This window comes from Cetorhinus maximus, unplaced genomic scaffold, assembly GCF_964194155.1.
Source record: "Cetorhinus maximus unplaced genomic scaffold, sCetMax3.hap1.1 HAP1_SCAFFOLD_368, whole genome shotgun sequence".
NCBI lineage: Eukaryota > Metazoa > Chordata > Chondrichthyes > Lamniformes > Cetorhinidae > Cetorhinus > Cetorhinus maximus.
In genome coordinates, this window is record NW_027596314.1 from 320,536 (window position 1) to 348,503 (window position 27,968).

Genomic DNA, 27,968 nt, shown 5'->3' on the forward strand with positions numbered 1-27,968 from the left:
TGGAGGCCAACAGCTCCAACGAACATTAGCCATATTAAAAAGGAGGATCGGCTCTGCGCTACCAGTCACAATTACAGGACAAAAAAGGTAGCACTTTCAAATAAACCAACACAAATAGCCGTCTTCCTCTCGGACATGTATTCCATGAATCATTCACTAAGAAACTTTAATGGTTTTGGACAAGTCTCTCTGAGCTCACTAGAAACAATCAGAGCCTCCCTAATTTGTTTAGTGGAAGGACAGACAAGGAGCTGCTCAGCAATTCAAATTGCCAAAAACGCAAAGGGACCGTTGCTTCAAAAGCTTTGGGTTCCTCACTCACCACAGAAGTAACAAGCATGCTAAAAACAGTGCTATGACCAAGAGATGAGGAAAAAACCCATTGTTCCCCTCAATAGTTCACAAAAACTGTTACCAGCCATTTTAACTCTCTACCTTGCTCTCACTCCAACCCGTCCTCAGCCTGCTCCACTATTCCAGTGAAGCCCAAGGAACAACACTTCATCTGTCAAATCAGACACTGCCTACAGCCTTTAAAGTTCAACAATTTCAGATTAATCTCTGCCCCCATTTTGTTTCCTTTGCCAGTTTCACTTTTACTCTTTTTTTTAAAAGCATTCAGACAACAGCTGCTCTTAAAAATTCTGCCATTCACACCTATAGATACATTTTGTTTCTTTACTTATCCCAAAACTAATTGCCTTGACACCACACCATGAAACCGCTCATCCTTCAATCACTTACATTTCAATTTTGAAAACAATCATCTCCACTTGCTGAAAATGTATTTCATTTCTATCTTTACTCAGTTCTGATAAAAGGTCATCAACCTGAAATATTAGCTCTACTTGTTTTTCTCGATTCTCACCAAAGATAGTGCCCAGCCGGCTGATTGCTCCCAACATTTCCTGTTTGTCTTCAACTGAAGGTCCATCATCCACTAACCACCCAATCATACAACTCTGCCAAATGCTCCCATAGCTTTTATATAATGCTAATTGATCTCTTCTGACTACTTAACTGAAGCACCTATGTCAATTTGAAAAAGGTGCAGCCCAGTTTCCATTGACTCATTGTCGCCTCTCAGAATATTTATTATGTAACATCTCCACCATCTCATTGAGCCAATTATTGGTTAATGGAAGCAAAGTGGCATTCAAAGTGACTAACTTGACTCAGAAACCAGCTGTGAAATGTTGCATCCACTTAGACATGATAATGGTCAAGTAAAATGGCCACCCCCTTGGGACACGACAGTTAAATAGTAGTCAGGGTGCAAGGGGTAGTAATCTCGCCCCCGAATCAAAAAGTTGTAGATTTGTAGTCCCATTCCAAAGACATGAGCACAACATCAAGTCTCACACTCCTCAGTGGCAGTATTGAGGGTGGGCTGCCCTGTCAGAGGGCCAGTACTGAGAGAGTGCTGCTCTGTCAGAGGGTCAGTACTGAGGATGATCTGCACTGTCAGAGAGTCAGCACTGAGGATGATCTGCACTGTCAGAGGGTCAGTACTGAGGAGCACTGCACTGTCAGAGAGTCAGAAATGAGGAGCGCTGCATTGTTGGAGGGTCAGTACTGAGAGAGTGCTGCAGTTTTGGAGTGGAGGTCAGTACAGAGGAAGTTCTGCCTCTTAGAGGGTCAGCAATGAAGGCAAGATGTACTGAGGGTGTGTTGCACTGTTAGGGGTGGGGAGGGTGAGTACTGAGGGAGCGCCGCCCTGTCGGAGGGTCGGGACTGAGGGAGCGCCGCCCTGTCGGAGGGTCGGGACTGAGGGAGCGCCGCCCTGTCGGAGGGTCGGGACTGAGGGAGCGCCGCCCTGTCGGAGGGTCGGGACTGAGGGAGCGCCGCCCTGTCGGAGGGTCGGGACTGAGGGAGCGCCGCCCTGTCGGAGGGTCGGGACTGAGGGAGCGCCGCCCTGTCGGAGGGTCGGGACTGAGGGAGCGCCGCCCTGTCGGAGGGTCGGGACTGAGGGAGCGCCGCCCTGTCGGAGGGTCGGGACTGAGGGAGCGCCGCCCTGTCGGAGGGATGACATTCGGATGACACATTAAACTGAGGCCCAGTCTTCTCCAATTGGCATTTAACAGCTAATTCTCTTCGACTGAATTGCTTGTTACCTTTGATGTGCTCCATGCAACCTACCTTCCTGTGGAACTAAGAAATTTTTGGGATGGATCAATGATTACTGGCCATCTTCTAGTTGTCTCTATCAATGTATGACATTTAATACCCCCATGCTCTAAACATGCTTACACAGGGCTAGGAATTGGTATGGTTAAAATGTAAAACTTTTTTATAAAACTTAAAGATAGTTTGTCCTGTTGTAAAATTGTTTGTTCATTCTTTCATTTATTGCCCATTCCTATTCGCGCCTTGAGAAGGTGGCGGTGAGCTGTCTTCTGGTGTCAGCTGTGGCTCAGTTCATAGCACCCTCGCCTTTGAATCAGAGGGTTGTGGGTTCATGTCCCACTCCCGGAAAAACCCAGAACTGTGATTGTACTCGAAAGGGTTGCAATCTGTGACTGTTGATAACTCGAAAGAGTTTGAACAGCTGCAGTCCCTGTGGCGTAGGTACACCCACAGTGCTGTTAGGGAGGGAGTTCCAGCGATAGTGAAGGAACGGCGATATACTTCCAAGTCAGGATAGTTTGTGACGTGGAGGAGAACTTCCAGGTGGTGGTGTTCCCATTTATCTGCTGCCCTTGTCCTTCGTGGCGGTGCAGGTTGCAGGTTTGGGACGTACTGTCAAAGGATCCTTGGTGAGCTGCTGCAGTGCATCTTGTAGATGGGGCACACTGCTGCCACTGTGCGTTGGTGGTGGAGGGAGTGAATGTTTGTGGATGTGGTGCCAATCAAGCGGGCTGCTTTGTCCTGAATTGTGTCGAGCTTCTTGTGTGTTGTGGGAGCTACACTCATACAGGCAAGTGAAGAGTATTCTATCACACTCCTGACTTGTACCTTGTAGATGGTGGACTGGCTTTGGGAAGTCAGGAGGTGGGTTACTCACCTCAGAATTCCCAGTCTGTAGCTCTTGTAGCTATAGTATTTTATATGGCTCGTCCAGTTCAGTTTCTGGCCAATGGTAACCTCCCAGGGTGTTGATAGTGGGAGTTTCAGTGATGGTAATTTCATTGAACATCAAGGGGAGATGGTTAGATTCTCTCTTGTTGGCAATTGTCATTGCCTGGCACTTAACAATTCACGAATGTTACTTAAAGAAATGGTTCAAATTGTTCATCCCCCGAGATGCTCCTGAGTTTAGTGTGTCACTGTACAATTCAGCTGAGTGCACTGCTAAGGTTTTATTGAATGGCGAAGTTTAATCAGTCAGACAATAGATTATTAGGCAAGAAGGGGCCAGCATGGAGCAGAAGGAGAATATTCAGCCCCTCGGGCCTGCTCCGCCATTCAATAAGATCGTAGCTGATCTTCTACCTTACTCCACTTCCTCACCCGACATATCCCCATATCCCTTAATATCCAAAAACGTATCAATCTCAGTCTTGAATATACTCAACGACTGAGCATCCACAATTTTTTAGGGCAGGGAATTCCAATGGTTCACAATGCTCTGAGCGAAGAGGTTTCTCCTCATCTCAGTCCAAAATTGCCAACCCTTTATCCTGAGGCTGCGACGGCCCGCCCACCCACCACCCCACCACCCACCACCCCACCACCCACCCACCCGCCACCCCGCCACCCCGCCCCCGCCCCCGTTCTGCCTCTCCAGCCAGGGTGGAAATCCAGACTTGGAAATATATCGCCGTTCCTTCACTGTCGCTGGGTCACAATCCTGGAACTCCCTCCCTAACAGCACCGTGGGTGTACCGACACCACATGGACTGCAGGGGTTCAAGAAGGCAGCTCAACACCACCTTCTGAAGGGGCGATTAGGGATGGACAATAAATGCTGGCCCAGCCAACGAAGCTCACATCCTATGAACGGTTTTTTAAAAAAAAGTGATCGCTTATTGTCTCAAATTCTAACTTGATGGTGGACAGATTGGCATACGGTATTTTTTTCAGGCACCATCTCGTTTCTGGGACAGCTTTGCTGAATCATCTAGCACAATGTGCATGACTAGAGATCGATAAAGATTTTAGCTTTCCATCACAATCTGTAAAGTGAGACAAGGACAGAGGTCACATCTCTACCCAAACGGGAATCAGGATAATTGCGTATATTTCTCAGTATATTCACTGCTTCGAGGCATTATCTCTGTCCAAGAGTGGATTAAGGAGAATAAAAGGCTTGCGTTGCCATTAAGTTACAGCACAGAAGATGGCCATTTGGCCCATTGTGACTGCTGGCTCTCTGAAAGAACAGTCATGCAAGTTCTGGTACAATCATATTGCTTTTATATTCTGTGCCTCCATTTATAAACTCAAGGAACCCATTTGCTTTTATTACCACCGTATCAACTCTGTTGAGTTGAACAGTAGCATTGTGGTCATGTTACTGGACTAATAATCTCGAAACGTGAGTTCAAATCCCACCATGGCCGGAAGGAATTTAAATTAGGTTAATTAAATGAATCTGGAATTAAAAGTGAGTAACAGTGATCATGATACCATAATTATTGTTGTAAAAAACCATCTGGTTCATTAATGTCCTTTAGGGAAGGAAATCTGTCATCCTGACCCGGTCTGGCCTGCATGTGATTCCAGAACCACAGCAATGTGGTTGACTCCTAGCTGCCCTCTGCAATGGCCCAGCAAGCCACTCAGTGGAATTCAGGAAGGCAAATCCCCATCATCTTCTCAAGGGGAAATGAGGGAGGGGCAATAAATGCCAGCCATGAATGAACGGAAAATAAGGGACCTGCCACCTTTAGGTTTGGGCTAATGTCTCTCTGCTCATCTCCACATAACCCATACGTTACATTTCGTGGTGGCACAATGATCAATGGTTGTGTTTAATTCTGAGGATACTAGCTTAGGTGCCAGGAAGTGGGAACTTCAGTAAGGAATGCAACAACTAAACTCAGAGTAGGTGGCGATGGAAGGTGTTTAGGTGTAGAGAGATTGTATTTAAACTACATAACATTGTGGTGTGAGCACTCATCCTTTTATTGTCGTGTTCAGAAGGTGCCAGTGTGTGGTACACTCGTGTTCCTCCATCTTTGGCAGGAAGGGATCATTCTGGCTTCCTGTTATGGTGTGGTGAAGACAGCAGAGACAAGGTGTTTATAGTCTGGGATCCTTAAAAGCCCATGTCTTTCGTGTGGAGACATCAGTTGCAAGTTTCATGGTCTGGTCCGCTTGGCTCTCAGTCCCTGTTCCAGAGTCAGTCCCTGTTCCAGCTTTAGCAATGCAAGATCTTCATGATGGCTTTGCGGAACTCCACGTTGAAGGTTGTGTAGATGATGGGGTTGATGACGTAACCCAGCCAGGCGCAGGCACTGTAGAGCGCTGGCGGGATGTAGCACGTCTGGCAGTGGACGTTCAGGATGTGAGTGATGAAAAACGGCAGCCATCAGATGATGAAGATGCCTGCCAATCCGACAGAGAGAGAGAGAGAGAGAGAGAGAGAGAGAGAGTGGAAAAGAGTCGTCAATGCATGTGTGGGCCATTTGTCATCGCAACACAGTGACTCGCGAAAGGGTTCCTACCCCACTCAGCTCCTCAACCATATGGCAACAGAGCATCCATTAATTACTTATAGTTGCTAGTTCTTTGCTAAAATTCACATTACATCTCTGGCACACAAGCTTACAAATTTGGTATCATCGGTTTAGAATCCAATCCTAGAACATAGCGATTCCATACAACTTAGCCTATTGTTCTAGATCATTGTAACACTACAGGACTCTGACTACTGGGAGTATGGTAACACTATACACAGCCAATTAGTCTAGATCATTACATTTCCGTGCAGCTTGGCCTATTGCTCTAGAACTTTGCGGTCTAGTGGAATGCAGCCTATTGTTCTAGATCACAGCAAAACCCATGAACTTGGACTGTTGATCTAAGTCATTGTGCTACAGTGCAACTTAACCTATGGTTCTAGATCATTGTGCCACAACGAAACTTTGACTATTTTTCTAGATCATTTCCAGACTATGGAAGTTAGTCCACAGTTATAGAGCATGTAATTTATCCTACAGCCCTAGATCATTTCAAGATCCATGGATCTATCCTGTTCTTATAAATCATTGAGACACAATGGAATCTCGTCTATTGTTCTAGATGGTTGTAACTACTTAGAACTCGGTCTGTTGTTCTAGATCATTATAAGAACCGATAGAATTTGCCTATTCTAGATCACCGAGGCTGTGGACCTTGGGCTATTGTTCTAAACCATTGTGTCTCGGTGGAACATAGTCTATTGTTCTAGTTTGTTCTAGCCTCACCTAAGACAACCGCCAACCGTGTTGCTTTCTTCTCCTTCTGGTGGGACAGTTTGCTTTCGCTGCTGATTTGGCCACTGGCACCTGTTTCTCGTCCAACACCCTCTGCACCTCAAAAGCACTCCGCCTGAAGAAACTTGCTTGGCCATCGCACTCGGGGTCCCCGGATGCCTCGATGGAGGAAGGGGCCTTCCAGATCACAGCAAATCACTGCGTAAAAATAAAAAAAAAAATTTCCTCATCTCCCCCTCTTTCTTTTATTGATTCTCTTCAATCTGTGTCCCTCTGGTTACCGACCCTCTTGACACAGGAAACAGTTTATCTTTATTTACTCTATCCGAACCCCTCGTGATTTTGCCCACCTCGATTAAATCTCTCTCTGAACCTTCTCGGCACTAAGGAGAACAATCCCAACTTCTCCAATCTCCCCATGGAAGTGAAAGGAATTGAGGCTCTGTGCAATGGGAATGGATCGATCTATTGACATTCTGCGCAATAGGAGTGAAGGAGAAGGGGCTTGTTCCATTGGGATTGTGTACAATGGGAGTGAGTGGGAAGAGGTTTGGGTCCATTGAGATTTCGGGCGATGGCAGCGAATGGGAAGAGAGTTGATCAATGACATTTGGAATGATTAGTGACCCTACTGACAAGTGGGAATTTCGGCCACTCAAATTGAACTGGGAATTTGTCAATCAGCTCCGAGGATTCTGATGTCTCCAGATGAGGCCTTACCAATTTCTTTTTACTCACACTGGTGCTCCCGTTTGATTGGACCATTAAAGTGCAAAGTTTGACATCTTCCGGGTGTGTGCACTTATTCTGAAACTAAATAAAACAAAAAAATGGAATTATCGACCCTGGCAACAGTGTAGGCACAAACATGGATACAAATACTTCATATCGGCCATAAAGAAAACCCATTGTTTACAATTTGAATTGAGAGATTATCCATTAAATAGGGCAAAAATCCTTTCAAAATTACTGACTTAAGTATTGCATTTTTAAAAAAAATTATTCGTTCATGGGATGTTGGCTTCACCAGCTGGGCCAGCATTTGTTGCCCATCCCTAATTGCCCCTTGAGAAGGTGGGGGTGAGCTGCCTTCTTGAACCGCTGCAGTCCATGCGGTGTAGGTGCACCCACATTGCTGTTAGGGAGGGTGTTCCAGGATTTTGACCCAGTGACAGTGAAGGAATGGCCGATATATTTCCAAGTCAGGAAGGTGCTTGACTTGAAGGGGAACTACCAGGTGGTGGTGTTCCCATCTATCTGCTGCCCTTGTCCTTCTAGATGGTCATGGTCGTGGGTTTGGGAAGTACAGTCTAAGGAAGCTTGGTGAGTTGCTGCAGTGCATCTTGTAGATGGTACACTCTGCTGCCACTGTGCGTCGGTGGTGGAGGGAGTGAATGTTTCAGCTGGAATATGATTGTGTGAAACGTACAGTAATATTGCACAAGGAAATTTCACTCTAAAAAGCATGTTTTTTAAATAATAAAGCAAGATACTGTCCCCTTCAAACACTCCCAGGACAGGTGCAGCACGGGGTTAGATACAAAGTAAATCTCCCTCTACACTGTCCCCATCAAACACTCCCAGGGCAGTTACAACATGGGGTTAGATGTACATTTCCCTCTATACCTGCCAATCTGCAGCGTCTTACAAATGACCAACATCCTATACTTGTGGTGACACCACTTACCCAGTCATCCTGTATCCTCCCTTAAATGGCAGGTTGAAAGCAACTCTGCATCATGGCAGCATGTCTGATACAAAATGGATCGAAGCCACTCTAACCCATGTCGACTTGAACCCGTGCAGCCTCTACACAAAGCGAACTTGGCCAGGATCTAATCACGGAGTTTAGAGGTTAAAGGTCAGTCACTTACACCACGCCCACTACGCACATCCCCTCATTTTAATATTTGAGCTTGTTATTTACTCTTCCGACCTTCATGGGTGGTTGGGTTTCATGCTCCATGGCAACGCTGATCCTCTTAGCTGCCACGCGCTTCCTCCTCCGTCTCAGCATGGCATGGATCTGGACGTAAACTAACAGCGTCACGATGAAGGGAATGTAGAAGGAGACAATAGAGGAATATAAGATGAAAGAAGTGTTCATGATGGCACAGATGGTCTCCTCCCTTTTATCTGGAAGAGGACAGAGCACATTCCTGGTCTCCATAATTGCAAAAACTGTCATTGAGTCACTGGGGAAGATGTAACTAAAGGTTCACAAAGATGGCACTCGAATTACGAGCTTATAACTACCAGGCAAGACTGAACAGGCTGGGGCTCTTTCCTCTAGAAAAGAGAAGGCTGAGGGGTGACCTGATGGAAGCCTTTAAAACTATAAAAGAGTTTTGACAGGGTGAACCTAGAGAAGTTGTTTCCACTTTTGGGGTAGGGTGGGGTGGGGGAGGGTAGGGCTGGTGGGAGACCAGAACTAGACGGCCATCAATATAAGATAATCACTAGTGTTGTATGTGCCTGCATGCCACTATAATGTAAAGGTGCATGGCAGAGTAAGGGTTAGAGAGGGACTGGAGAATAGCACCACCCACGGTATGATGTATAAAGTCACATGGTAACAGACTGAGAGAACAGTCTAGAGAGAACGCTTTGGAACCAGCCTGCATGGAGGTAGCAGCGCCATGCATGACAGTAACCTGAGATCTGTAAATAGATAAAGAGTTCATGTTTAAATCTACAAGTCTCAAGGTCGCATTGTTGAGACACCACCGCGCACCATAATACAACATGGTTGGCAGTGGTGGGATACCAGCACTATCAGCATAGTGCAACAACTAGTAAATCCAATGGGGAATTCAGGAGAAACTTCTTCACGCAGAGAGTGGGGAGAATGTGGAACTCACTCCCATAGGGAGTGGTTGAGGTGAATATTATCGATGTATTTAATGGGGAAGCTGGATAAACACATGAGGGAGAAAGGAATAGAAGGAAATGGTGATGGGGGAGATAAAGAGGGGGTGGGAGTGGGCTCGTGTGGAGTATAAATTCTCCTCCTTCCCCCCTCTGGTTCTTTTCCCGATTCTCTTCAATCTGTGGTCCTCTGGTTACCGGCCCTCCTGCCACTGGAAACACTTTCTCCTTATTTACTCTGTCAAAACCTCTTATGATTTTGCATGCCTCAATTAAATCTCCCCACGAACCTTCTCTGCTCTAAGGAGAACAATCCCAGCTGATCCGGTCTCTCCATATAACTGAAGTCCCCAATCCTTGGGATTGCTGTGAGAATTCTCATGCCCCTCCCTTACCATAGAAGGAGACAATAGAGGAATAAAAGATGAAAGAAGGGTTCTTGATGGACACAGCTTACCAGGGTGTTTTTTTAGCTCGAAGAGCAGCGGGCATGAGATGGCGAAGGACAGCATCCAGACCATGGTTATCATCAACGTGACTCTCTGCTTGGAGCTGCAACGGGTATTGTAGAGCATTAGCATGGCAACCGCTGTATACCTGCAAGGGGTGGACAAGAAACAGGTTAGAGCTGTTGATGAACCGGATGGTCTTTAAAAAGCTCCAAAATAGGTGGTGATTGAAGCAGGGAAGTAAGTTCAAAAGGCCAAATGGCCTACTCCTGTAGCCGTGGCAACCAAGGGAGGTTGAGGATGGGGATCCATTGATCCAATCGGAAAAAGGTACACAATACTCCCAAGAACTAGCAAACAAGCAGACAAATAGGAGCAGGAGGAGGCCATTCGGCCTCTCGAGCCTGCCCCACCCATTCATTAAGATCATGGCTGATGTTCTACTTCAACTCCACTTTCCCACCCTCAGTGCCCAAAAATCTATCGATCTGAGTCTTGAGTATACCCAATGATTGAGCATCCATAGCTCTCTGGGGTAGATAATTCCAAAGATTCACAACCCTCTGAGTGAAGAAATTTCTCCTCATCTCAGTCCAAAATGGCTGATCTCTTATCCTAAGACTGTGACCCCCACCATTGTTCCAGACTCCCCAGCCAGGGGAGGGGGTGAGGGGGTGCGGGGGAAGGTTAACAGCCTCCCAGAATCAACCCTGTTAAACCCCCGAAGACTTTTGTACATTTCAATTAGATCACCTCTCATTCTTCTAAACTTCAGAGAATATGGGGTCATTCTACTCAATCTCCCCTCATAGGACATCCCTCTCATCCCAGGAATCAGTTTAGTTAGAGTTAGGGATGGAGTTAGGGTTAGGAGTAGGGAGTTAGTGATGGGGTTAGGGTTAGGGGTAGTGAGTTAGGGGTGGGGTTTGGGGAGTTAGGGATGAGGTAGGGAGTTGGGGATGGGGTTAGGGCTGGAGTTGGGAGTTAGGGATGGGGTTGGAGAGTTAGGGATGGGGTTAGGGAGTTTGGATTAGGGATAGGGAGTTAGGGATGGGGTTAGGGTTAGGGGTAGTGAGTTAGGGGTGGGGTTTGGGGAGTTAGGTATGAGGTAGGGAGTTGGGGATGGGGTTAGAGCTGGAGTTGGGAGTTAGGGATGGGGTTGGAGAGTTAGGGATGAGGTTAGGGAGTTAGGATTAGGGATAGGGAGTTAGGGATGGGGTTAGGGAGTTAGGGTTGGGTTTGAGGTTAGGGGTAGGGTTAGGGATCCAGAACTGTGCACAATATTCGGGTGTAGTCTCACCAAAGATCTATATAATTATTTTAAGACTTCTTTACTTTTATATGCCAATCCGTTTGCAATAAAAGAGAACATGCCATTTACCTTTCGAGTTCCTTGCTGTACCTACATGCTGACTTTCTGTGGTTGTTGTACAAGGACACCCAGGTCCCTCTGCATCCCAATATTTCCCAGTTTCCCATCATTTCCAACCAGGATCACAAGCGGGACAGCCCCTCTCATGGAAGGGTCCCATTCTCTATCGAGCTTCAGGGAGGAGGGGGAAACCTTGTCAATGCACATCTGGAGAACCTGGAGCCATGAAAGGACCTCTCTCTGGCCGTTGGGTCTCGCTGGCCCCACTCCTCCCAAAACTAGGGAGCCCAGGGAAAGTAATGGAGGAAGGAGGGAGGGTGGTGTGTAAAGGCCTGAGGAGGGAGGTGGGGGGGTGGGGGGTGGGGTGGCAGTGAAGAGTGGGAGGAAGAGTCTAGCTACCCTTGTACAGCCCAGAGGGCACTCCACTAACAATGGCAAACGTGTGTAATGTACCCCACTGGAACCCTGATGTGTATGAATTCAGATGGACACATCACAAATTATGAATTAGGAGCAGGGGTAGGCCACTCGGCCCCTTGAGCCTGTTCCACCATTCAATAAGATCATGGCTGACCTGTTGTAATCTCAACCCCACATTCCTGCCTACCCCCGATAACCTTTCAACCCCTTGTTAACCAAGAATCTATCTAGCTCTGCCTTAGAAATATTCAAAGACTCTGCATCTACCGCCTTTTGAGGAAGAGAATTCCAAAGACTCATGACCCTCTGAGAGAAAAAAATTCTCCCCATCTCTGCCTTAAATGAGCGACCCCTTATTTTTAAACAGTGACCCCTCGTTCTAGATTCTCCCACAAGAGGAAACATCCTCTCCACATCCACCTGTCAAGACCCCTCAGGATCTTAAATGTTTCAATCAAGTCACCTCTTACTCATCTAAATTCCAGTGGATACGAGCCTAACCTGTCCAACCTTTCCTCATAAGACAACCCACATATTCTTGGTATTAGCCTGGTAAACATCCTCTGAACTGCTTCTAACGTATTGACACCTTTCCTAAAATAAGGTGACCAATACTGTACACAGTACTCCAGATACGGTCTCACCAGTGCCCCACAGAACTGAAGCATAACCTCCCTACAATCAACCCCCCTTGCAATAAACGATAACATTCTATTAGCCTTCCTAATTACTTGATGTAAAGGCTATTAGCCTTTTGTGATTCATGCACTAGGACACCAAGATCCCTCGTCATCTCAGAGCTCTGCAATCTCTCACCATTTAGATAATATGCCTATTTTTTATTCTTCCTGTCACAGCCCCGCCACCCAGTGCCAAAAGGGCTGGAGAAGCAAGTTGCCCGCTACCATTTTTAGTCTGTTGCTGTGCAGTTTCCGCCAGGTGGAGTGAAATTAAACCCCTTTTCCCGATCTTCTCAGGACTTCACAGCACCGAAGGAGGCTATTCTTCATCTATTCTGCATTTCCTACACTACCAAAATCCGAGAGGTTATAGCTCTCAGGAAAGACTGAACAGGCTGGGGCTCTTTTCTCTAGAAATGAGGAGGCTGAGGGGTGACCTGATTAAGACGATGAAAGGGGTTTTTCGATAGGATAGAGAAAGTCTTTCTATTTGTGTGGAGTGAGACCAGAACTAAGGGCTATCAATATACGATTGTCACTAAAAGATGGGATAGTGGCATAGCATTAATGTCTGGACTACTAATCCAGAGGCCTAGCTAATGCTCTTGGGGCCATGGGTTCAATTCCCACCACAGTGGTAGGTGGAATTTAAATTCAATGTATAAATCTGGAATTAAAGCTAGTCTCAGTAATGGTGACCATCAATTGTCATAAAAACCCTGTTTGTTTCACTGATATAATTTAGGGAAGGAAAGTGTGATAGAGTTGATTTTCTAGGCAGCTTTGCTTGGTGGAAACATTGAACTTTATTTACAAGACGGCAGCAGCAATTACATGTGTGCATCTAACTCTATAACTAAAGATGAATTCTCTCCTCGAGGGTCCCCGTGCTGCTAACTCATTGTTTATACAGATCATGTCATCTTACAACACAGGCGTATTCTTAAAGCTACAGTCCTACATTTATCAGAACTATAATTACTGCAGCCCCTCTCCCCGCCCCTTAAACTTTTCTGTACCTTTTGTATTTACGAGGAAATTTATCTCATGACGTTACAATATTTACACAGGTCATCAAATTACAAGTTCAGTCTTTAAGATGGTTTCCCGATCCCTGTGGAACGTCGCAGCTCCACGACTTCCGATCCTTTTGCAGGAACCACATTCCCTGGAACCGCATTAACATCAGGTACCTCATTAGGCACAGGCAGTTCAGTGTCTTCCACACCAACAGAGACATCAGGCATGTCTGTCCTTGGTTGAACAACTTCAACAGGAACCATAGGTTCAGCAATGGTTACAGGTGGAACATCATTTTCTTGGGATATCTCTCTTCCTCAATGATCCACATGCTTACGGGTGATCCGGCCCTCCACTTCCATGTGGTATGACAATGGTCCGGTCACAGAGCTTACTTTACCAGCTAGCCACTTTGGTCTTCCACCGATATTCCTTACATACACTGTTTCTCCAACAGTACATTGTTGCTCATGACTATGCAAATCAGGAGTCGCTTTTGGTTCCCTTGACTTTTTTACTCCTTCCCTTCCAAATTGGGATTGTTCTGTAGTGAAATAGGAAACGAACAAGTTTAGTTTCCGCTGATTCACCTGTTACTTTTTTCATCCCCGCCTTTTATTGTCTTTTCAGGATCTTCCTCCTTTTTGTCTTCTGCTTTCTACCACAGAGTTTAGTCTTGGCCTTCATCTTGACTTCTCTCAGGTGATTTCTCAACTTGTCTTAGTTCAGTAGTTGAGTTACCCATGACTTCATTATCTACTCACATCTTGGAAAGTTCTACGACCTTTACTTTCAAGGTCTCTTTAGCTTCATTCAGCTGATTCTTCAGGCCTTCTGTCTCCTTCGTGTACCTGTTGACTTCCTCCTGGAACCTTGAACATTGCTGCATCTTCTGTGCCAATTCGTTCTTCAGTTTGTTCAGAGTGACGTTAAATTCTTCCTGCTTCTCTTCGTAATTTTCTAGAGGTACAAATTTTGACCTGAGGGATCCTTGTAGTGTGTGAGGGTCTTTCAACAGGGGTTTTCTTTTCTTTTTGAAACTCACTCGCTTCAACTTGAACTCTGTAATTCAGCAGAGTCGCCTTGAGTTTCTTCTGCTGTTCTTCCATGTCGTTGTTTAAAACAGTCTTCATGTCTTCAGGTTGCTGAATAGCTACACATTCCATTTGCATCCAGTTGCGGTCCTTGGACTCTCTAGGCTCTTTCTGAAGGACCTTACCTTGTTCCTTTTCAAACTCAGGAACTCTTCCTGCTTCCTTTTGAAATCTTATTGGCCAATCAAGGTTAGTTTCCCTCAACCAATTTCGACTTAGAAGGCTTGGTCCTCTACCTTCTAATACCATCACTGGTAGTTGTGCTGTTGGTGTCTATAATAAGCAGGTACTCTGGTGATACCTTATGCCTGGATTTCTTCGCCTCTGTACGTTTTCAACTTGGTAGACGTTTGTTCCAAATTTAATTATTGAGCACCTTTATTTAAATATTTGAAAGTGTGTTCTCCTTCTACAGTGGTAGAAGCACCAGTGTCTACTTCCATTATTAAGAGTTTCCCATTCACCTGTAAAGTGACAGTGACTGGCTCTGCCTTCCCAACTCTCATGTTGAATAAGGATTAAATGTCAGAATTGGTTGTTTCTGGCTCTTCCACACTATATAATTCATTGGGCTTTGTTTGTTGCCCGGAAGCCTGTTTTAATGTTGTGTTGCAATGTTTCAATATGTGTCCTTTTTTGTGACAAAAATAACACTTCACCTTTTAAATTGCCAATCGTTAGGAGTGTGATTGTTTCCACGTCGATAAAAATTAGTTTTCGAATTTGCTAATAAACTGGTTCCTCAATTTTCGGTTAGCGGGGGCTGTTTCCCACTTCCCGGCGGAGTACTGGATTTTCGCGCCACTTTCAGTTGACCGTTCCCGCCCAACTAGGAAAATGGCGCCATTTTGTGCACCTTGAATCGCTTGTGAATCCCTTCCAGCACTTTCCATCGCACGTACTATTTCTAACGCTTTCTTAAAATCAAGATCCACTTCAGTCAGCAATCTTCACTGATTAGCATCCTCTTGCACGCCAGAGACCAAAATAATCTCTGAGCATATCATTCAGGCTTTCACCAAAATCACAATATTCCATTAGTTGTTTTAATTTCGCCACATAGGTAGCAATGGTCTCTGTCGGGGCTGTAGTCAGTGAATTGAACGTGAACCTCTGCATTGTGAGTGAGGGTTTGGGTTGAAAATGTTCCTTATTGTTACTAATTCGCTGAGGGTCTTCAAGTCAGGGGCACTGGGGGTCGTCAAGCTTCGAATTAAACTGTAGGTTTTGCCCCCAAAAATACTCAGGAGAATCGCTCTCCTCTTTTCCTCCCCTGTGGTTAAAGGTACAGTCCTATGTTTATCAGAACTATAATTACTACAGAAAACCCTTTTATAGACCCACAGAGATGTGGTTGACTCTAACCCTAACACTGACGGGTCATTCAGTTGAACGGTGATATTGACCTTGCCAGCGGATGCCCACATTCCTAAAAATAAATCCAATGGTGAATTCAGGAGATACTTCTTTACCCAAAGATTGGGGAGAATGTGGAACTCGCATCCAGGGAATGGTTGAGGTGAATAGCATCAATGAACTTAAGGGGGAAGCAAGATAAACACACGAGGGAGAAAAAAATAGAAGGATATGGTGAACGGGGTGAGGTGAAGAGGGGGTGGGAGGGGGCTTGTGTGGAGGAGAAACACCGGCACAGAGCAGATGGGCCGAATGGCCTGTTTCCGCACTGGCGAACGCCACTGAAAGCCCTCCGGTTACCTGTCGATGCTGATGATGCTGATGACACACAGGCTGAGGATGCTGGCTGTGCGCAGCATCACGTCCAGTGTCACAAAGATGTCACAGTGAAGCCAGCTGAAACGCCACTCACCAACCACCTTTAACCAGAGCAAAGTACAAACAGCATCAGCAACAGTTCACAGCCAGGGTAGCATCCCTTCAAGCAAACCCTTCCACAAGATCACAGAACACCTCCAGCCATCCGGACGTCTGTTCACTGACTGGAGCTCTATATCCAGCCTTAAATCCAGATAAAAGATCCGCATTCCTACAGTGCCTTGCCCTTTGGTTCTGACCTGAAACGTTAACTCTTTTCCTCTCCGCAGATGCTGTCAGACCTGCTGAATTTTTCCAGGTATTTTTATTTTTGTTTTGGATTTCCAGCATCCGCAGTTTTTTGCTTTTACATTAATTCTGTTTCTCTCTCCACAGGTGCTGGTTGTTTCCAGCATTTTCTGTTCTTATTTCGGATTTCCAGCGCCCTCAGTATTTTGTTCTTCTACTGCCTTTGGGCACAAGACACCTAAGAGCAGTGCTTCTAAAATACTTCCGTTAGTCGACCACTTTTGCAGGCGGCGTGGGAGGGGCGGAGGGGGTGGGGGGCTGCAGGGAACAGAGCCCAAGGGCCATCAACCGATCCTACCCCACCCACTTTCAATTGTCTTCCCCAAATAAGCTCATCAGAATTAACGGGAAGAATGGCTCCAAGGAATATGTTTATGGAAACTGAAGCTCATCCAAACTCAATTTTAGAATTCTCATCCCTGTTTTCAAATCTTTCCTTGTGCCCCATCCCTCTCTCTGTAACCTCCTCCAGTCCCTACAACCCTCTCTATCTCTGTAACCTCCTCTAGTCCCTACAACCATCCCCATCTCTGTAACCCCCTCCAGTCTCCATAACCCTCCCTATCTCTGTAACCTCCTCCAGTCCCTACAATCATCCCCATCTCTGTAACCTCCTCCAGTCCCCACAACCCTCCCTATCTCTGTAACCTCCTCTAGTCCCTACAACCAACCCCATCTCTGTAACCCCCCCTACAGTCCCTATAACCCTCCCTATCTCTGTAACCTCCTCCAGTCCCTACAATCATCCCCATCTCTGTAACTCACTCCTGTCCCTACAATCCTCCCTATCTCTGGAACCTCCTCCAGCCCCTATCTCTCTCTTTCTTTATCTCTCTCTCTCTCTCTTTCTTTCTATCTCTCTCTCTCTCTGGCTTTAAGACGTTCCATAAAACCTCACTCTGTGACTGAGCTTTTGGTCACCGGTCCCTCATATCTCCTGATGTGGCTCGAGGTCAAATATTGTTTGATAATCACTCCTCTGAGGCACCTTGGAGACACTTCATTAAATTGAAGGTGCTGTAGAATCATAAGTTGTTGTTGAAATTATAAACTTTCTGCTGCTGTTTTGCTGTTGACAGATTTGCACTCACTGACATTCTCATTAAATAATACATAAATTATTAACTCATGCCAGAGAAAAAGCCTAGACATTTTCATATTCTATGCATGAATATGCCAAGAGAACGTGTTGATTTTAATCATTTGAATATGTGCTCTAACATCATCTTAACAATCTTCTGTTGAGAAACTAACACTTATTCTGCACCTACATTAATCAAACTTGGAGAACATTAGCTTAACACTTGGGTCGTTTTATGCATTTGTCACTGATGTGGTGTCTTTGATGAACGGACCACAGGAGACTCAGGTACAGGTTACGATCGTTTATTCGAGCAATTGCAAGGAGGGCACCATCTCAATTCAGCTTGAGACAGTACTCTGCTAAGCTACAAGTGTTCACCATATTTATACATTATTTGTCACATACAAGAACATCCTCCAGATTCCGATCTTGTCAACATATAGCTTTACATTAAACAGACAAGTCTCTGGTACAAAGGTACATGCATCATCTGACTCTATTTTCACCCAGGCAGAGACCTGCCTTCCTATCTAAACTGGGACCATCTGTCCTTCCCCTATCTGTTGAAGAGCACACTTAATATATGTTCTTGCCATCCTCTGACTCCAATCTAACTCCCAGGACCTTGCTGGTGATTGCAAACTTGCTGGTGTACAAAGTTTGAGAGTGCAAAAGGTTCATTTGGTTTAACTGTTTAATTGTTGATTTACTGATTTGCGCTGGCTTGCCTATAGATTCTAATTTAAGTAATTCATTCCCTTATAATGAATTCTCCCTTCCCATAAATTCGCATTTACTTTCTTCCCCCTAAAAGTCACTGAGGTCCATAGAGATATTACATCTCCATTGAAAAGAATATAAAAGGCGAAAATAGTAATTCGGGTAATTTCAAGAAGAAGAATGTTCCAAGAGATTAAACGCTTGTGGACAATCTAGATAGTACAAAGTATAAATGAGTTTGACAAGCACTGCAGCAAATAATATTTACAGTAATTCTCATTTCCTATAAAACTAATTTTGCTCCAGATTTAATTGTGTGAGAATAGTGCGATTAGATATCCAGCGGAGACATTATACAAAATTAATTATCTAGCAGTTGGATGATAATGAATGAATATTTTATTATCTGTGCACTGTAGTTTCATTGTTTCATAGTTTCATCACAATAGTTTCATTGCGCCGGCTGATCTTATGTTTGCTTTTTCTTTATTTGAAGTGGTAATGAAAGCGATTGAGAGATGGGATTGCAAGATTCGCTCTTTGGAGGATCACAACACTCAGAAGCGTGCCCGACGGCTGCAATACTAACCCCCATCCATGACGATCGTTCAGCGGCCGAGGGTTGGCCACGACAATGTGGGAACGGCTTTTGCTAAGGCGGATAAGCCTTCGGTGCAAGTGAGCGTCACCAGCAGGGGGCGAGGTGAGGAAGAGCGACTTTTAATCACACAGCGAGTTGTTCTGATCTGGAAGGCGCTGCCTGAGGAAGCAGATTCAATAGGAACTTTCAAAAGGGAGGAATCGGATAAATACTGGAAGGGGAGAAATTTTCAGGGCGACGGGGGAAAGAACAGCGGGGGCTGGGGGAGAGTGGGGCCTAATTGGATTGATCTTTCAAAAAACTGCAGCAGACTCAATTTTCTTTTTATCTTTTTCATGGGATGTGGGCGTCGCTGGCAAGGCCAGCATTTGTTGCCCATCCCTAATTGCCCCTGAACTGAGTGGCTTGCTCGGCCATTTCAGAGGGCAATTAAAAGTCAACCACATTGCTGTGGGCCTGGAGTGACATGTAGGCCAGACCGGGTAAGGACGGCAGATTTCCTTCCCTAAAGGGCATTAATGAACCAGATGGGTTTTTACGACAATTGATGATAGTTTCATGGTCACCATGACTGAGACTGGCTTTCAGTTCCTGATTTATTAATTGAATTTAAATTCTACCAGCTGCCTTGTAGGGATTTGAACCCATGTCCCCAGAGTGTTAGACTGGGCCTTCAGATTACTAGTCCAGTGACATTGCTATTACGCCACTGTCTCTCCATTTGATGGGCCAAATGGTCTCTTTCTGTGCTGGACCATTCCAATGATGACCCAATCGAATGGTGAAAGAGGCTCGATGGACTGAATGGCCTGCTCCTGTCCCTATTGTGCACAGTTTTGGTCTCCTTACCTAAGATCCTGCCATAGAGGAAGTGCAATGAATGTTCACTATGCTGATTCCTAGGGTGGCAGGATTGTCATATGAGGAGAGATTGGGCTGACAAGGCCTGCATTCACTGGAGTTTAGAAGAATGAGAGGGGATCTCATTGAAACGTATAAAATTCTGACAGGGCTGGACAGACTGCATGCAGGGATGATGTTTCCTCTGGCTGGTGGGGCGGTCTAGAACAAGGGGTCATAGTCTCAGGAAATGGGGTAGGCCATTTAGGGCTGAGATGAGGAGAAACTTCTTCACTCAGAAGGTGGTGAACCTGTGGAATTCTCTACCACAGAGAAGTCACTGAGTATATTTAAGAAGGAAATAGATGGATTTCTAGACTCCAAAGGCATCAAGGGGTTTGGGGAGAGCATGGGAGTGTGGCGTTGAGATAGAGGGTCAGCAATGACCATATTGAATGGTGGAACAGACTCCAAGGGCCGAATGACCTACTCCTGCTCCTATTTTCTGTAGCCAGGATTTTATGGCCCCACCGCGGTGTGTCTCTCCCCCAGCGGACGCGGCGAGCCATTTAAATCTCCATTTAGTTTGGCGGGACCATAATATCCCGCCGGGCAAGAGGGGCCATAAAATCCTGGCCTACGTTTCTATACGGTCAAGTTCAGTCTTGTGCTGTTCACCAATCGCCTGGTATCTAAATGGATGACCAGAAGAGAGACCTTGTTCTGGCCGTGACTGATGCACAAGTGACTGGCTCCAGGAAGGGAAGTGGGAAAAGGGCTTAGGACCTCTTTGGCGGGGGTGGGGTCGCTGAGGAGTGATGTCGGTAGCTGCGAGGCCCAACGCCCTTCGGAGCCCTCCCGCCTATCGATAAGCGGGACCGAACTAACGGTTTTACCTCCAGATAGACGACCCAGGGCATCACCAGCGTGGCCACCAGTAGGTCTGCCACAGCCAGGCTGACGATGAGGTAGTTGGTGGTGGTCTACAGTGCCCTCTCCCTGGACACTGCCATGCACATCAGCACATTGCCAAACACCACCACGAAGATCAGGAGGCTGAGCAATGCCACGTAGTAATTGTAGCGATGCCTCCACTGCTCACCGGCCGAGTTGCTCCAGGGCCCCAGCTCCCTCATCTGCGAGTCATTCAGGGCGGCTGTGTTTGGAGCAGCCATTGGCCACGACCTCTGAACTCCAACCTCCGCAGTAGCCTGAAGAGGAAAGAAGGCAAAAAATTTAACTCCAACCAAGTGGGAAAATGGTGCAACAATACCGGCGATCCAGGCGCCAAGGGTAAAAAGGAAGCAATAGCGGCAACAACAACTTATATTTATCTAGTGCCTTTAGCATGGCAAAGCGTCCCAAGGTGCTTCATAGGAGCATTGTTACATTTGACACCGAGCCACATAAGGAGATATTGTGGCCAATAATTCGGTCAAAGAGGTCAGTTTTTAAGGGGTATCTTAAAGGAGGAGAGAGAGAGAGAGAGAGAGAGAGTCGGAGAGGTTTATGGAGGGAATTCCAGAGCTTAGGGCCCCAGGCAGCTGAAGGCACGGCCGCCAGTGGTGGAGTGATGGGAATCGGGGGATGCTCAAGAGGGCAGGATTGACGGATGCAGGGAGGGTTAAATCTGATGATCTGGTCATTAACCGCCTTGAAGTTGGCGGGATCTTGCTGTGCTCAATTTGTCACCCGCCTTTGGTACTTCCGTCATTTGTTGTAAAAGGCTTTGGGACATGGGCAGGTCCAAAATGCGAACAATAGTTCTCTAAAGTGTTCATATAAACACCCCTTAAACGGTGCCTCTTAATCCTATGTAATTGGCTTTGTCCAACAGTGAAGATTATGGTCTGCGAAGGTGTCATCTCCGGATGTTCAACTGTAACTTAATCCGATTCCATTAAAACTGCCTCGTCAAGACATTTATTAAATCAATAAAACCTCTTGTATGTCAACCATTGTGCACAGACCATTTATAAGCACTAATCAGTTCACATGAGGGATGTGTGTTCACAATACCTTGAGAAGATAATTATATGAAATCTATCAGCAGCCATGATATGAACTACATAATTGTGGTCCCCAAACTATTGTTAACTCATTCATTGTATGTTGACTGGCCTACACACAGAATTAAATTACTCAATAGATAATGATCTGCAGATGTAGGATTATACTCAGGGACAAAAACCCACCAGTCTGCTCTGCCCCCTCCCCTCTCTCTCTCTCTCGATTCGTTCCCTTCATAAATCCGCCTCGTCCTCTCTACTTACCTCTTTGAAGACTGCCCAATCCTCTCCTCTCTTCCTGCTAAGTGGATCTCCAATCCCAATGTAAACCACATGGGCCAATCTCACCGGCTATCAACCAGCCAATCCTGTCCCTCAGGCCAACCCTCGGGTACCCTCCTCTCTTTTCCGAGGTTAAAAGCAGGGGAGGGAGGAAATGCGTGAGGAAGGGACGAGGGAGAATGGAAAGGAAGGAAGGATGGAGGAATGGAAGGAATAAATTGAGGAAATTGGTTGGACGGGAGGAAGGAAGGAAGGGAGGGTGGGAGGAAAAAATATGAGGGAAGGAAAGAATAAACCACTGGATTCCATCCGACCCTTTCTCCTCTGTATAACCCACTGGATTCCACCCTGACCCTCTCTCCTCTGTAAAAACAACTGGATCTCATCCTGACCCTTTTTCCTCTGGAAAAACCACTGGGTTCCACCCTGACCCTCTCTCCTCTGTAAAAAATCACTGGATCCCATCCTGACCCTCTCTATAACCCACTGGATTCCACCCTGACCCTCTCTTCTCTCGAATAACACACTGGATTTCATCCTGAGACTCTCTCCTCTGTATAAACAGGGAGAGGGAGAGAAGGACTGGGAGACCAGGGGAACGGGAGAGATGGAGTGAGACTGGGAGAAATGGGAGATTGGGAGAGAAAGAAACAGAGTTGGGATTCAAACCTTCAATTTTCCAAAGGCGGGGGTGGAAGAGAGCGAAGGGAGGGAGCGGGGGGGCGGGGTGCGGTGAAGAGAGAGGTTGAGGTAGGGAGGAAGAACAGATTAGAGGAAAAGGAGGGAGAGAGAGAGAGCGAGAAAGGGAGATGATGAATGGGGGTGGAAGAAAGGGAAAGGGGGAGAAACAGAGCGGGAGACGGGGGTAGTGGGAGAGGGAGAGAAGGAGAGGGGGACCAGGGGAAATGAGAGAGCGGGAGAGACGGAGAGGGAGGCCGGGGAAGTGGGAGAGTAGGAGAGAGAGAGACCTTGGGGAATGAGAGAGCAGGAGAGAAGGAGAGAGAGACTTTTTAAAAAATTCATTCATGGGATTTGGGCTTCGCTGGCTGGACCAGCATTTATTGCCCATCCCTAATTGCCCTTGAGAAGGTGGTGGTGAGCTGCCTTCTTGAACCGCTGCAGTCCACGTGGTGTAGGTACACCCAAAGTGCTGTTAGGGAGGGGGTTCCAGAATTTTGACCCAGCGACAGTGAAGGAACGGCCGATATATTTCCAAGTCAGGATGGTGAGTGACTTGGAGGGGAACTTCCAAGTGGTGGTGTTCCCATCTATCTGCTGCCGTTGTCCTTCTAGATGGTAGTGGTCGTGGGTTTGGAAGATGCTGTCAAAGGAGTCTTGGTGAATTCCTGCTGTGTACCTTGTAGATGGTACACACTGCTGCTACTGTGCGTCAGTGGTGGAGGGAGTGAATGTTTGTGGATGTGGTGCCAATCAAGCGGGGCTGCTTTGTCCTGGATGGTCTCCAGCTCCTTGAGTGTTGAGGGAGCTGCACTCATCCAGACAAGCGGTGATTATTCCATCACACTCCTGACTTGCGCTTTGTAGATGGTGGACCTGCTTTGGGGAGTCAGGAGGTGAGTTACTCGTCGCAGGATTCCTAGCCTTTGACCTGCTCTTGTACCCACAGTATTTAAATGGATCCTCCAGGTGTTGGTAAGGAGGACTTAGGGTCGACAGGGCTGAGATTGCTGTTGTCGTTTCCGGTGCCTATGTCAATGGCAGATGGCCCATTCTGTTTTGTTCCTTTTTCGAGACTTTGTAGCGGTTTTGATACAACTGAGTGCCAGCTCGGCCATTTCAGAGGGCATTTAGGAGTCAACCACATTGCTGTGGGTCTGCGGTCACATGTAGGCCAGACCAGGTAAGGATGACCTTCCTAAAGGGGCATTAGTGAACCAGATGGGTTTTCACAACAATCAACAATGGTTTCATGGTTATCGTAGGACTTTTAATTCCAGATTTTTACTGAATTCAAATTCCACCATCTGAACCCACCACCGTTCGAACCCAGGCCCCCAGAGCATTACCCTAGGTCTCTGGGCTACTAGTCCAGCGACAATACCACTACGCCATCGCCTCCCCTAACTGGGAAGTGGGAGAGCGGAAGAGAAGGAGAGAGAGAGACCGGGGAGAATGGGAGAGTGGGAGAGAAGGAGAGAGAGACCTGGGAGAATAGAAGGGTGGGAGAGAGACTGCGGGGAGTGGGAGAGCGGGAGAGAAGGAGAGAGAGACCCGAGAGAATGGGAGAGTGGTAGAGAGAGGCCGGAGAGAACGGGAGAGAGAGACTGGAGAGAATTGGAGAGCGGGAGAGGAGAGAGAGACCATGGGGAGTGGGAGAGTGGGATAGAAGGAGAGAACGGGGTGTGGGAGAGTGGGAGGGAAGGAGCGACCGGGGAGAACGGGAGAGCGGGAGAGAGAGACCAGGGAAAATGGGAGAGCGGGAGAGAAGGAGACACCGGGGGTGTGGGAGGGAAGGAGAGAGAGAACAGGGAGAGTGGGAGAGCGGGAGAGAAGGAGAGGGAGACTGGTGGAGTGGGACAGTAGGAGGGAAGGAGAGGGAGACTAGGAGGCAAGGAGACAGAGACTAGGAGGAGTGGGAGAGAAGGAGACAGAGACTGGGGAGAGTGGGAGAGCGGGAGAGAAGGAGACAGAGACTGGGAGGAGCGGGAGAGCAGGCGAGGAGAGGAAGACCAGGGGGAGTGGGAGAGCAGGAAAGAAAGGGAGGGAGACCAGGGGGAGTGGGAGAGCAGGAAGGAAAGGGAGGGAGACCAGGGAGTGGGAGAGTGGGAGAGAAAGAGAGAGATAGAGACTGGGGAGTGGGAGAGCGGAAGAGAAGGAGAGATTGGTGAGAATGGGAGAGCGGGTGGGAAGGAGAGGGAGACCAGGAGGAGTTGGAGAGAAGGAGAGGAAGACCAGGGGAAGTGGGAGAGCGGGAGAGAACGAGAGGGAGAGTGGGGAGAATGGGAGAGTCTGAGGGAAGGAGAGAGAGCCACTGGGGAGAGTGGGAGAGCGGGAGAGGAGGAGAGGGAAAACAGAAGAAGGAGAGGAAGGCGGACATGACAGAGAACCAGAATAAAACAGTGACAAAAACAAGCAAACGTGTTAGTGACTGTGGAGAGTGCACAATCCAGTGTGTGGGCAGAAAGAAATGAATCATAAAATCTTACAACACAGGAAGAGGCCATTCAGCCCATTGTGCCTGTGCCAGCTCTCTGAAAGATCTATCCAATTAGTCCCACTTCCCCCACGTTGCTCTTTCCCCCATAGCCCTGAAAACATTTCCCCTTCAAGTATCTATTCAATTCCCCTTTTGAAAGTTCCTGTTGAATCTGCTTCCACCACCCTTTCAGGCAGCACCTCCCAGATCACAACAACTCGCTGTGTAAAAAAAAGAAATCCCCCTTATCTCCCCCTCTGGTTCTTTTCCCGATTCTCTTCAATCTGTGTCCCTCTGTTCACCGACCCTCCTGCCACTGGAAACAATTTCTCCTTGTTTACTCCAGCGAAAACCCTGATGGTCGTAGGGAAGGTGTCACGATATCAATGCCCAATCATTTACAGCTCAAATAGCTGACTGTGAAGGTGCCAGGCTTTACCAGGTGTGGCAGGAGTGCACCAGCAGCCTTTTCCTGGCTCCGTACTGATTTCCCCGGAGCTGTGCCGAACCCATAAGACCATAAGAACATAAGACATAGGAGCAGAAATTAGGCCATTCGGCCCATCGAGTCTGCTCTGCCATTCAATCATGGCTGATAAGTTTCTCAACCCCAATCTCCCGCCTTTGCCCCGTAACCTTTGATCCCCTTACCAATCAAGAACCTATCTATCTCGGTCTTAAATACACTCAATGACCTGGCCTCCACAGCCTTCTGTGGCAATGAATTCCATAGATTCACCACTCTCTGGCTAAAGAAGTTTCTCCTCATCTCTGTTCTAAAAGGTCTTCCCTTTACTCTGAGGCTGTGCCCTCGGGTCCTAGTCTCTCTTACTAATGGAAACATCTTCCCCACGTCCACTCTATCCAGGCCTTTCAGTATTCTGCAAGTTTCAATTAAATCCACCCTCATCCTTCTAAACTCCATCGAGTATAGACCCAGAGTCCTCAAACGTTCCTCATATGTTAAGCCTTTCATTCCTTGCATCGTTCTCGTGAACATCCTCTGGAACCTCTCCAGGGCCAGAACATTCTTCCTGAGGTATGGGGCCCGAAATTGCTCACAATATTCTAAATGTGGTCTGACCAGAGCCTTGTAAAGCCTCAGCAGCACATCCCTGCTTTTATATTCTAGTCCTCTCGAAATAAATGCCAACATTGCATTTGACTTCCTAACTACCGATTCAACCTGCAAGTTAACCTTAAGAGAATCCTGGACTAGAACTCCCAAATCCCTTTGCACTCCAGATTGCTGAATTCTCTCCCCATTTAGAAAATAGTCTATGCCTCTATTCTTCCTACCAAAGTGCATGACCTCACATTTCCCCACGTTGTATTCCATCTGCCACTTATTCGCCCATTCTCCTAACCTGTCCAACTCCTTCTGCAGCCTCCCCGCCTCCTCAATACTACGTGTCCCTCCACCTATCTTTGTATCATCTGCAAACTTAGCCAGAATGCCCTCAGTTCCTTCATCTCGATCATTAATGTATAAAGTGAAAAGTTGTGGTCCAAATACTGACCCCTGCAGAACTCCACTAATCACCGGCCGCCATTCTGAGAAAGACTCCCTTATCCCCACTCTCTGCCTCCTGCCAGATAGCCAATCTTCTATCCATGCTAGTACCTTGCCTCTAACACCATGGGCTCTTATCTTACTGAGCAGCTTCCTGTACGGCACCTGGTCTAAGGCCTTCTGGAAGTCCAAGTAGATAACATCAATTGGCTCTCCTTTGTCTAACCTACTCGTTACCTCCTTAAAGAATTCTAACAGATTTGTCAGGCATGACCTCCCCTTGATGAAACCATGCTGACTTTGCCCTATTTTACCATGCACTTTCTAGTATTCTGAAATCTCATCCTTAATAATGGACTCTAAAATCTTACCAACGACCGAGGTTGTTGAACCCATTGCCTGAGAAACAAACTTCCGGTGCTCCAGAGCTGTCCCCCATTCCCCACGAGTGAGGCAGTGCGGCACCTTCGAGAGGGAGTGGGTTACCACAGGGCGGTACAAATATGTGTTGACAGGACTGATCCCAACCAGTTTGGATATAGAAAGAAAACTTGGCAGAAATGTTGCTCCCATTCACCAAATTTGTGCAGCACTGAAGGAGACCATTGAGCCCATTGAGTCCGTGCCAGCACTTCTGACGAGCGATCGGGTTAGTCTCACTACCACAACCCCCACCCTAACTCTTTCCCTTAAATGCTATTCACCTCGACCACTCCCTATGGGAGCGAGTTCCACATTCTCCCCACTCTCTGGGTAAATTCTCCTGAATTCCCCATTGGATTTATTAATGACTATCTGATATTGATAACTACTAACCACCCCTACCCCCACCGCCCAGTTCTGGTCTCCTCCACATCTTCTCTACGTCTACCCGCTCGAAACCCTTTCATCATTTTGAGGACCTCGATCAGGTCACCCCCTCAGCCTTCTCTTTTCTGGAGAAAAGAGCCCCAGCCTGTTCAGTCTTTCCTGATGGTTATAACCTCTCAGATCTGGAATCGTCCTTGTAAATCTTTTTTTGTTTTGCATCTTCTCCGGTGCCTCTATATCCTTTTTTATAATACGGAGGCCAGAACCGTGCACAGTGCTCCCATCGCTCGATATAGGGTAGAACAGAACTTCTATTTTTCAACGCTCACCCTCTAGAAATGAAACCAATTGCTTATTGCTCTTTTAAATGTCTCTATCAACCTGCATCACCAACTTTTCGCCACGGGCGTTTCATTCCTGTTTGCTCCCCTTGATAATTTGGTGTTGAAAATTTGGTAGCACACTCACTTCTGCTCCGTCCCGAGACTCCTTGCGAGTCTCCTTCCGCTCTTCCTTCCCTGCAGCATCCACATAGCGGAGAGTCTCACTCCGGCAGAGAGAGATGTTCTCGATCATTCAGGGCTGCACTGGTGCTGCCTGTACCGAAC

The 27,968-nt window shown here is 46.9% G+C and overlaps 1 protein-coding gene and 1 pseudogene across 1 annotated transcript in view; one reads left to right on the top strand and one right to left on the bottom strand.

The window, feature by feature from the left end:
• Nucleotides 1–27,968, top strand: part of LOC144673469 (uncharacterized) — a 100,441-nt gene that overhangs the window by 44,601 nt on the left and 27,872 nt on the right. The gene's annotated exons all lie outside the window — the stretch shown is intronic.
• Nucleotides 5,303–27,936, bottom strand: LOC144673461 (D(2) dopamine receptor-like; annotated as a pseudogene).